Below are 12,172 nucleotides of genomic sequence, written 5' to 3'. Positions count from 1 at the left end.
AAAACTATATATTTGAGAATTTTACTTTTGTGTTATAAGTTGAAGAGTTTTCCAATTTTTCATTAATAATTATATTTTGCTTATTGAATTTTTATGCAAAAATTGTTTTTAAAACTATTTTTATGGTACATTTTCAAATTCTCAGTACAGTGATGACTTGCAATTGTGAATCCAGGCTTCTACTCTGAACTTCAGATATGTAGATCCAGTTGCCTACTCAATGTTCCCACTACTCTAAAACAGTCCTTCTTCAGTCTTCTCAAATGGTTAATGGCGACTCTATCTTTCCAGGAGCTCCAAATTTAAATATGTATCTATCTATCTATCTATCTATCTATCTATCTATCTATCTATCTATCTATCTATCTATCTATCTATCTATCTATCTATCTATCTATCTATCATCTATCTATTGATTTCAGAGAGGAAGGTAGAGGGAGAAAGAGAAAGAGAGAGGGAGGGAGAGAGAGAGAGAGATACATCACTATGAGAGAAAATCATTGATGGGCTTCCTCCTGCATGCTCACACACACCCCCACCCCTACCCCACCCCCCCAATAGGGGATGGAGCCTGCAACCAGGTATGTGTCCTGACCAGGAATCAAACAGCAATCTCCTGGTTCATAGGTCGATGCTCAACCACTGCACCAGGCTGTCTTTGGCTGGAGCTCCAGGTTTTTTAAAAAGTGGCTCTCTGTATTTTCCTTCCTCAATCTAATCTGTCAATAAATTCTCTTTGACTTTAGTTTCAAAATAGCTTCCAGATTTGGCAACTTTTGACAATCTTCACTGTAACACACCTTGGTCCAAGAATAAATCATCTCTTAATTAAATTACTGCAAAGTTTCCTGACTTTATTTCTACCTTTTCCCTCCCTATTGTATATTCTCAAAACAGTAGCTAAAATAATCATGTTAAAACATCGATCACATTATTTCATCCCCTGTTTAAAACCTTCAGATTTACAAATACAGTGGGGCCTTGACTTGTGAGTGTCCCAACTAACAAGTTTTTTGAGATACCAGCTGTCTCTTGGCTGATTTTTTGCATTGAGTTGATAGAGTAATTTCAGTTAACGAGCTCCTTAACCAGCTCCTTAACGAGCTCGGTCTCAGAACGAATTAAACTCATAAGTCAAGGCCCCACTGTAAAAGCAAAAGCATTCCATTGACCTATAGGGCTTTACACAATCCAGTCTACTCTTTCTTATCTACCTCTCTGACTTCATCTCCTACTACTCTCCCCCTGAGGTGCTCGCTTGCAGAGAAACTGTCCTCCTCGATGCTATTGTAATGTACTAACTAGCTAGTGATCCTCATCAGGTTACTCCAATTACTTCTCAGCTCTGTCTGCTGTCCTTTTCAAAGACACCAGCATAATTCACTCCCTCATCTCTGTTAGATCTTTATTCTAAATCCACCATATCATTGAAGATCCCCTTGTCTACTCTGGAAAAACTGTAGTACCAAACTTGAAAATTCTCTCTGAGCTATTTTCTCCTTACCATAAATACAAAATGAATTTAATCAACTGTATATGTACTTATTTTGCTTAGCATTGTTTTCTATACACACACAAACAATATACAAAGTATACATGGTTCTGAGCACTGTTGAAGTATGACCTTTGTTTATTTGCTAACTGCTGTCTATAGTTGTAGCACCTAGAGCAGTGCCTATCATAAAGCCAGAGCTCAATGCATATTGCTGAATAAATGAATGAATGAGTGAAGTAGATGAATGGATGAATAGAGGAAATAACCTTTTTCTGTAAAGTCCTATTACATGGAAAGGTTATTTTTCCATCACCACTCCTAGCCCTAAAGTCCTTTATTTGTCACTAGAGGCCCAGTGCATGAATTCGTGCAACCAGTGGGGTCCCTTGGCCTGGCCTGCTCAATCGGGGGCCAAAACTGGCTCTCTGACATCCCCTGAGGGGTCCCAGATTGCAAGGGCACAGGCCAGGCCAAAGGACCCCACTGGTGCACAGTTGGGGCTGGGGAGACCACTGGTGCACAATTGGCCAGCCAGGGGGGGACTGTGGGAGGGCTCCAGGGTATGTCCAGCCTGTCTCACTCAGTTCCGATCAACCGGACCCCAGCAGCATGCTAACCTACCAGTCGGAGTGTCAGTGCCTGGTTGACCAGTCGATTGTCTGCCCCCTGGTGGTCAGTACATGTCATAGTGAGTGGTTGAGTGGCCTTAGCATATCATTAGCATATTATGCTTTGATTGGTTGAATGGACAATCAGACTACCGGACAGTTAGCATATTAGGCTTTTATTACATAGGATTTGCAACTTAGCTAATGAAATCATACTTTACAACTCTAAAATGACAATCACTGATTTTTTCAAACTAATTAAAACAAAAAATTTTATTTGGTTCAAGAAAGAAAAAATTGTGTTATACAATGAAAATAACGAGCATTTGTTTTAAGTGCTTACTAAGTCCTAAGTACTATAGCTTTATGAGTATCAACTTACCAAATTCTCACAAAAACCTTGAACAAGGTCACATAGCTATTACATATGGAACATGGATTCAAATACAGAAAATCTATCCTAGACTCAAAGTGCTAGCAACATCACACTACTACCTCTATATTTTTATATTGTAGAAAGTATTACTACTCCCATTTTAAACATGAGAAAATTGAGGCACTAAGTTTTAAAGACCTTCCACTTTTTTAAAGCTGATAACTATAATCAGATCTAAAGCCACACTTTTACCCATAATGTGTGCAACTTTCACTATTGGATTCTTTAAGAAAGCTGAACATTGGGATAAATCCATCCATCTAGATATTCATCTAGAGTCTTCATACATTTACTGACATCTATTATGGCAACAGATTCTATCCTTGTCAATGGAAATACAAAAGTGGACAGGTCAGACAAAATCTTTGCTTTCAGGGAGTTCATCATCCAGGAAGATAATGTTTGGAAGTACTTAGAAAGCTACTAACAGGAAAGTTATTCCATGCATCATGGGAAGATATAGCATGATAGCATATTTTGGTGCTGAAAGACTTACTCCAATTTATAACTTTCATACAAATTTTAAATTTTTTACATAAGTAGCTACACTGAAAACATGTTTTGTGCACTATCAATTGCCTTTTTAATACTTACAGATCAAGGCTTAACTTTCACAGAGAACCAAACAGTAATTAGGAAACACAACATATTATTTTATTTCTGGTTAAAAAAATTCTCACTGGAAACAACAACAGACTTCTGAGAAATTGCTTTTTCAAGCACTGAGTACATCTATTTTCAGAGCATTTTCACTCATGGAAAATTAGCTGCCTTTCTTGGTAACCTCTGAGAATGGACCTTATAAATATAGTAGACTGACACTTATGATTCCTATGAAAAGAAAAACAAATAAATAATTCCCCTTCAGCTAAGGGACCAGTAAGTAAACAGTTCACATAAATCCATGTGCAATTATAGCTCTTCTGGCATTTTGGAACTATTCTAAATGTGTATGTTCTTGCCTGGGTCAAGAGTTGAACAGGAATTACATATGCTGTCCTCCTACGCACCCATATAGAGGCGATGTTATTTCTAATACTGCCCTACAGTTTGGTGAAATGTGCAGGCTAACCATCTGTCATCAATAATGCTGTCGAGAAGATTTGGAAAATGTTTGATCGGGTCTTGGCATCATTTATCTGTTAAAACACTGTTGGAGGCAAGCTTGGGAACTTCTGATGCTTTTAAGGAGACACAAATGTCTCAGCACATGGGCGGCCTAAAACTGGGATGGCAAATGTTTTATTTAATAGAGGCACAGATTTCAGTGCAAGTCAATAAAGAAAAGAGGCATTGCTGTGTTTGTATATTCAAGCATGTACGCTAGGCTCCACAATAGAGCATTTTTCGGGACTCTGAGAAGCTGGCATTGCGAAAGAGCATCTGTTGAACACATGAAGAGAAACTCCTTTTGCTGAAGGAGAAATTGGAGCTTGAGAGAGATTAGGGGAAGGGCCTGGTTGAAAAGTGGGCATTAAGACACAAGATAGGATTCTGCTTATCAGTCAAAGGGAAATGGGTTTGATAAAAGTATGCCATTTCAGACCCCGGCATATTAGTATTAGGTCAGAAGAAAAGACAGGAAAGTTGGGGTAGACTCAGGGTGAAGATAAAAGGCAGGGACATAAAGGGTGAAGAATTCAATTAAAGGTAAGACATAGGTCATTTATAAGAAGGGCTTGATGGGACGATCAGGGAATGTTTCTCATTGCAGGCTCTGGAGAGCGGCCAGACTAAGCTGACCCTGGATATCAGACTGCAACCTCAGGATCGAGTGGTCTCACTGTCAAAGGCTGTGTGGGTTTGTTTTGCAAATCTGCTGAAAGCTGTGAAAATTCACCAGATAAATCTACAGTAGTTAGCAAGCTTAATAAATACCTAAGAGCAAGGATTTCAAACCAACCCGATTTTTACATACGGAAATGCTGACAATGAAGGCCTAAATTAATCTGTAATGGCTACCATCTTGCATTGGTGGGTTATAATCAGTTTTGTTTTGTTTTTAATCCTCATCTGAGGATATGTTTCACTGATTTTATTTTTGTTGTTTTTTAATCCTCACCTGAGGATATTTTTCCATTGATTTTTAGAGAGAGTGGAAGGGAGGGAGAGAAAGAGACAGATAGAGATGATAAATGATAGCTAGCTAGATAGATGATAGATAGATAGATAGATAGATAGATAGATAGATAGATGACAGATAGATAGATAGATGATAGATAGATACATTGATGTGAGAGAGAAACATCGATCAGTTGCTCAGTTGCCTCCCGCATGTGATGGGACTGGGTATGGAACCCACAACCTGGGTATGCGACCTGACCTGGAATTGAATCCTCTGCCCTTCGGTGCACAGAACGATGCTCCAACAAACTGAACCACACTGACCAGGGCACCAGTTCTTAAAAAAAATAAATAAAATAAATAAAGAAGTTTTTTCGGTGGAAAAGATAAGGTGTAAGAAAGAAAAATTATGCCACGTGAGGATTTTCTTTTGTTCATAATAGTTTTGTAAGAAATAATTTATACTTTAAAAATAACTTGAATTGACAGAAAAAACCTGACATTAAATAAAACAAAAAGTAAAAACCTTCCTTTTGTCGTTGTTTGGTTGTTAAATCTCTATGGGATATAGACAAGTCTGTGCCTCATTTTTCTCTTTCTATAAAATGTGGATAACAATTCTGAATTCACAGAACTATAGTGAGGTTGTGCTATGAGAAGTCAAAAAGAAGCAAATATTTAATACAAGGTCAAATCAACTTAGAACTTAATTTGAATTTTCTTAAATAGCATGTAAGCATATATGTGCATATATAGGTAATGGTTACCCCTTAAATGAGGCATCTTACTTCCTGGAAATTTGCAAGAAAGAGATAAACACTCATCAATCTGTAGTGATTTAATGAAGCCTGATTGGAAGACAGGAGATGACTTAAATGACTTCAGGAATTTGGCCCCTTCTAGTTTATATTGCTTTATGTTTATTTTATTATTTATACTTATATGTCCTTTATATAGTTACTAATATATTTAAATAAAGTGTGTTTATGTTTCCTACTCTACTTGTAATTCAGAAATTATTTTGCCACTGATAAAAGGAATGAAGACTGTTTCATCTACATCTTTCCAGGTGCACTTGATTGCCAAATTATTAGTAATGATCTATAGAGGGAACTGTGTGAGAGAAGATGGAAAGTATCTCCATCATCAATCTTTCACATACTCAAATGGGGGAAAATGTTTTCTTTCAACACTAGTGTATGCCTTAGGGAAATGAAGCTATATCAAGAAAGAACAAGAGGAATTTAATGCCATCAGTGAAAAACAGGAAGTAATGAGGCAAAAGCAATGTCTTATGGGATTCCTGTGTGAAACACTCTCTCTCTCTCTCTCACACACACACACACACACACACACACACACACACACTTCTTTTTTCCTCTTTGACAACATTATCTTATTTTTTGAAAATATATTTATATTGATTTCAGAAAGGAAGGGAGAGGGAGAGAGAGATAGAAACATCAATGATAGAGAGACTCATTGGCTGCCTCCTGCATACCCCCTATTGGGGATTGAGCCTGCAACCTGGGCATGTGCCCTGACCTGGAATCGAACTGTGACCTTCTGGTTCATAGGTCCACACTCAATCACTGAGCCACCCAGCTGGGCATATTCTGCCCTTTCTTGACTGCCTACTATGGGTCAAGCATTTTGCCAGACACTTTACATACATTATCACAATTCCACATGCTAATGTTGTTAAGAATATTACCAATAGCTCTAACACTGGTTGACTCCTCTACTATCTAAAACATAATTTCATCTTATTAACACAATTCTGAACTACCTTCTTAAGTAATAAGCAGGAATGTGCTGAAAAATAAAGATTAAATTTAGTCTTGTTTTTGATGAAGGGTTAAAGCATACTAGTACATGCATACAAATAAATAACCCTAAAATATGTGGTAAAATTCCAGACCAAAAGAAATTTATTTGAGATTTATTTTCTTGAATTACTGTTTTCTTTTCTAAGTAAGAAAACCGAGAGTTGGCTCTAATTGTGTATGCATTTGCATGTGTTACACCTCAACACAGAATTTTAACAACCCCTTGGCAGGGATGAATAGTTAGCATACTCAAAAATATTTTTATTCCCTTAAGTAATAACTTAATTAATGCATCTGTCTTGATTATAGCTTTAGTAAATGAAAATATATTTTACTTTTACCAGTATATTTGAACTTACCATATTTCTTTTATCCTAAAATCAAAGCAGACGGTTATGCTTAAACAATAAGCAACCAAAAAAAAAAAAAATCATCCTGGAAATACATGTATCAGATCACTGCATCAAGCAACATAAGCCATCCAAGAAAAGTAAGCGTTGCATTTGATAGTAGTGAATACATTATTTTGTGTCAAGCCGCAAGAGCTGAAGACAAACGTAATCCTTATTTTTTTCTCAGTAGTAAATTATCAAGAGGAAGTGAGTGAACTGAAGAAATCAGGCAAACAGAAGAGGCTTCATAACCATGACAGTGAACATCCTGTGAGCACTTACTACGTGCCAGGCTCTGTTTTAAGCACATTGCGTTTTTATTAATGTCTTTCTCACAACAGTAATCACATAAGGTCTATAGGTTAACTTCATTCTAAAACAAAATCGCAGAAAGCCAAGAGGCTCAGTAGCTTGACCATAGTCACCCAGCTGCTAGAGCCAGAATTTAAACTCAGGCTCAGGGTGACTCCAGGGTTGCTGGACACACATATGCCTTCATAAACATTTCAAAATCTAAGCTCATGAATTTTATTTATAATTTTTTTTGTGTGTTATTCTGTTTTATAAACTTGTATGTGGAGAGAACCAAAGAAATATTTCAGGTGAGAAGTATATATTGACTATTGTATTTGTCAAGGTTCTCCAGAGAAATAGAACCAATAGGAATTGCATACATAGAGAAATATTTATTTTAAGGAATTGGCTCATAAAATTGTGGAGGCTGCCAAGTCCAAAATCTTCAGGGTACGCCAGCACACTGGGGGTTCAGGGAGAGTTGCAGTATGTGTCCAAAGGCTGTAATCTGGTAGAATTTCCTCTTCCTCAGGGACAATCTTTTTCTGCTAAGACTTTCACTGATTGAATAAGGCTCACCCACATGATAAAGAACTAGAGGCCCAGTGCATGAAATTTGTGCACAGGAAGGGTCCCTAGGCCTGGCTAGTGATCAGGGCCAATCAGGGCCTTCCTTTCCCCAGCTGCTGGCTGCTGGCGAGGGCCTTCCTTCATTCAGTGCCACGCCCTGGTGGTCAGTGCATGTCAGAGTGAACAGTCGAACTCCTGATTGGTCAAACTCCCGAGGGGACAATTTGCATATTAGCCTTTAATTATCTACACTAATAAAAGAGAAAGATGCAAATTAACCATCACGCCATTACACCTACCAGCCAATCAGGAGAGAGTATGCAAATTAACCCAACTAAGATGGCGGCAGCCTCAGAGCTGGAGCGAGCAGGAGGCTTGGGATGCCCCTGGTGATGGAGGAAGCCAAACTTCCTGCCTGCCCTGGCCGGCCCTGGCCTTTGCTCAGGGCTACAAAGTTTCAATTATAGAAGATAAATAAATCCAAGATACCTGCTTCCAGCCCGCCCCCCTGCCCCGCCCCCAGCCTCCACTGAAGGAGGCTCTGAGAAAAAAAAAAGAAAAAGAAAAAAAGGAAAGGCTGGGAGCTTGGGTCGCTAGGGGGTGTGGCCAGCCTGAAAACATCCCTCAAACCCTCACCCAGGCTGGCCACACCCCCATGGAGTGAGGGTCCCCACTGGGGGGCTTGATCAGCCTGCAAACAGCCATCAGCCCCTCACCCAGGCTGGCCAGGCAACCCAGTGGGACCCCCACCCTGATCCGGGACACCCTTCAGGGCAAACCAGCTAGCCCCTACCCATGCACCAGGCCTCTATCTTATATAATAAAATGGTAATATGCAAATTGACCCTAACAGCAGAACGACTGGGAATGTCTGGTCACTATGACACACACTGACCACCAGGGGCCAGACACTCAATGCAGGAGCTGCCCCCTGATGGTGAGGGTGCTCCCACAGGGGGAGCTCTGCTCAGCCACAAGCCAGGCTGACAGCTGCCAGCACAGCGGTGGTGGCAGGAGCCTCTCCTGCCTCTTCAGCAGCACTAAGGATATCCGACTGCAGCTTAGGCCTGCTCCCCGCTGGCAAGTGGACATCCCCCAAGGGCTCCCAGGCTGCCAGAGGGATGTCTTGACTGCCATCTTAGGCCCGATCCCCCAGGGAGCAGGCCTATGCCAGCAGGTGGTCATCCCCTGAGGGGTCCCAGACTGCGAGAGGGCACAGGCCAGGCTGAGGGACCCCCCAAGTGCACAAATTGTTGTGAACCGGGCCTCTAGTATAAGATAACCTACTTTACTGAAAGTTCACTGATTTAAATATTAATCTCATTTTAAAATATCTTCACCGAGACATCTAGAATAATTTTGAACAGATATCTGGGTACTGTGGTCTTGCCATGTTGACACATAAAATTAACCATCACAAGGATATTGTATATAGGTTTGTATATTTATACGTATGGCTGAAAACTAATTAGAAAACTCTTTAATATGGGAAAATAGTTTGTTAACTGTGAAGCAACACTACTGAGAAACTTGTTCCTTATGAGACATAATGCTAGATATCAGGGCTATGAATAAAGTCCCAAAGTTCAAGGTTCTCATAATCTGAGTGGGATACCTTAAGGGGAGAGAGAGAGAGAAATACATACTATCAACTATGCTACACTGTACTAATTTTAATGAAGCGGTTGGAATAGAGTTCTGCAGGAATATAAGAAAAAGAGTAAAGATCCAACTCATGCCCATTTTAGGGGCTAAGAAGAATTTCAAAGAGGGAGCAATGCTTGAGCCCCAATGAGGAAGAAGAGGACTCCACTGGGAGCAGTAAGCTGAAGAACAAATATATGAAAACACAAACATAGGTAAGGGTTTAAGGACTTATAGGAAATCCAGAGAAATCAGGGCACTACATTTATGATGGAGAGAGATTGGAACAACTTTATAAGTCCTAGCAAATTGTTGAAGTTTCCAACTGAGAAAATTACATGATCATTGATGCATTTCAGAATGATTTTATTAATGGAAAAAGGAGAAATATAAGGCATTAGAGGCAGGAAACCCATTCAGGGGAGGTGGTTGAACTCCTGAACCAGAAAAAGCAAGATTGTGGAGCAAATTGGGAAGAAAAACTCAAAAAAATGATTTTTCTAAATTAAAATTAATATATATTTAGTTATGTGTAATTTATAAGGGAGAAGGATTTTTTTCATTCAACAAACATATGTTGAGTACTTACTACATATTTGGCACTCTGCCAAAGAAAAGACTGTAAGATGAATAAGAAATATAAACAGATAGTTACAGTGTATGGTAATTATAATAACACAATAAAATGCAAGATATGACCTTGACAGAGGAGAGTCAAGAAGGGCCACACAGAGGAGACGATGCCTGGACTAGGCCGTGATAGATGACTAACAGCATGAGGAAGAAAGGCTGGTAAGGAAATTCCAAGCAGAGAGGAAGAATTCAGAAAGGCACTTAGATGTGGACAGAACTTGTGCTCGGGGATTGCAAGTGGTCAGGAGTACAAGTAGAGGAAGAGAAATCAGGTTGGGAAGAGTCTTGTCTGTATTTTGTTGAAAGAAACATAATATGGCCTGATAGTTCTGGCAAAAGCAGAGAGAAGACTACTGGGAGTTCTATTAATTTCTTAGAACTGCCCTAACAAGTTACCATAAAGTTTATGGCTTAAGAAAATTAATCAAGGTGTCAACAGGGCCACACTCCCTCTAAAGGCTCTGGGTCAGGGTCCTTTCTTGCTTCTTCCAGCTTCTGGTGGCCTCTGGTGTTTCTTTACTAGTGGCAGCATCACTCCCATCTCTGCCTCCATTTTCACATAGGCTATTCCTGTTTGTAGCTCTGTGTGTCTTTTTCTGTCTCTTATCGGACATCCCACCCTAATCCAGTAGTATCACCTCATTTCAATTCAAGTATATTTGCAAAGACACATTTCTTGATAAAGGCAAATCCTGAGGTTTAAGGTGGACATGCATTTTTGTAAAACAATATTCAATCTACTACCGGAGACCATTGCAATAACACAGGCAAGGGAGTGAGGACCTGAGAGAAAGCAGGGCAGAGGAGATAAAGAGTAGGCAGGAAGGAGGTCACAGTGACAGGAAGTCATGGTTGGCCAAAGTAGAAGTGACGTTAGGAATCAGGGCAACTCCAATATTTCTGGCTGGGGAAGCCAGGGGGATTTCTGTACAGCGGTCGAGATAGGAACCATGTGAGTAAGAACAGACCTGAGACACATATTCTGAAGTGTGGAGGATATAGATAAGTTTTACCCAAAGTGAACTACTTTGAGTGAGGCTACCCTCCAGGGAAATGAAAGCGTTTAAAATGACTTAGATGGCTGGTTAGGTGGTCATGCCATTAACTTTGACTGGATGAACAATGGGATTTTTTTTTTTTAAGAAAATAAGATCAGTTTTGAAAATCTTAAGTTTGTAGGGCATGTGATATATGTCAGGCAAGAAAGGGAGCATGAAGTAGGAAATAAGCCTTTGATGCCTGGAGAAGAACCAACAATGTTTAGCAGTTTCACAGCAGAAGGCACACATCTCATAGGAGACAAAGACATGTGGAAATGAACAATAAGAAAACAGTGTCAGTGGAGTTAAGAAAGGAGTGTCAATAAGGGAATGTCTGCAGTATTAAAAACTTCAGCAAGGATGAGAACTGGGATAAATTCATAGCATAATTAGAGATCATTGTCTGCCTTGACCTTTGACCAAGAGTCTGAATTTACATCTATGCCCACACCATGCTGCAATAAATGAAGAGTAAGTAAAGACTGAGAAAGCAGAGACACACAATACTGTTAAGTGAGACAAGTTATTAAACAATTTGTATAGCAAGATTCCAAATAAAAATCTAGTTAAGTATATGTTCAAAGAAAAAACTAAAAATATACACATCAACTATAAAAGCACTAACATTTATTGCTTTATTTACTAGTGCTACTTATTAGTAAGTGTCTTATATGTACTTGCATTAATTTTCACAGCAACTCTGGAGGCTACTAATGTGAGCCAATAGTATATTGCCTCAGCATTTTTCTTTGGATGGTGGGATTATGAGTGGTGTTTATTTCTCTTCTTATAACTCAAGCATTTTCGAAAATTTTCTATATTCATTTTATGATAAAAATATTTAAGTAATATGCTTTTAAAGAAAGTGGTGCTAAGAGTCCCACATTTCAAAGATATGGATGGGAGAGGAGATCGTAGTAATTTGATGAGTGAGTATACATTAAAGAAAAGCATTGATCCCCCCCCCCCCCATTTTTTTTCGTAGGGATGGATTACACCAATTTGAAGGCTAAGACTCAGTGGATAAAGAGAAACCAAAGATACAAGAAAGAAAATAAAAAGGAGGTAACAGAGTGTAGATGGAAGCAGAATATGGGTTGTAAGATTTAATTAATAGTATTCCTTCAGGTCAAATGTGAAAGAATGTTCTAGGCTGGATGGGAGAGT

The sequence above is a fragment of the Myotis myotis genome, unplaced genomic scaffold (assembly GCF_014108235.1).
Source record: "Myotis myotis isolate mMyoMyo1 unplaced genomic scaffold, mMyoMyo1.p scaffold_m19_p_3, whole genome shotgun sequence".
In the NCBI taxonomy this organism is placed as follows: domain Eukaryota; kingdom Metazoa; phylum Chordata; class Mammalia; order Chiroptera; family Vespertilionidae; genus Myotis; species Myotis myotis.
This window is presented reverse-complemented; position numbering follows the sequence as displayed.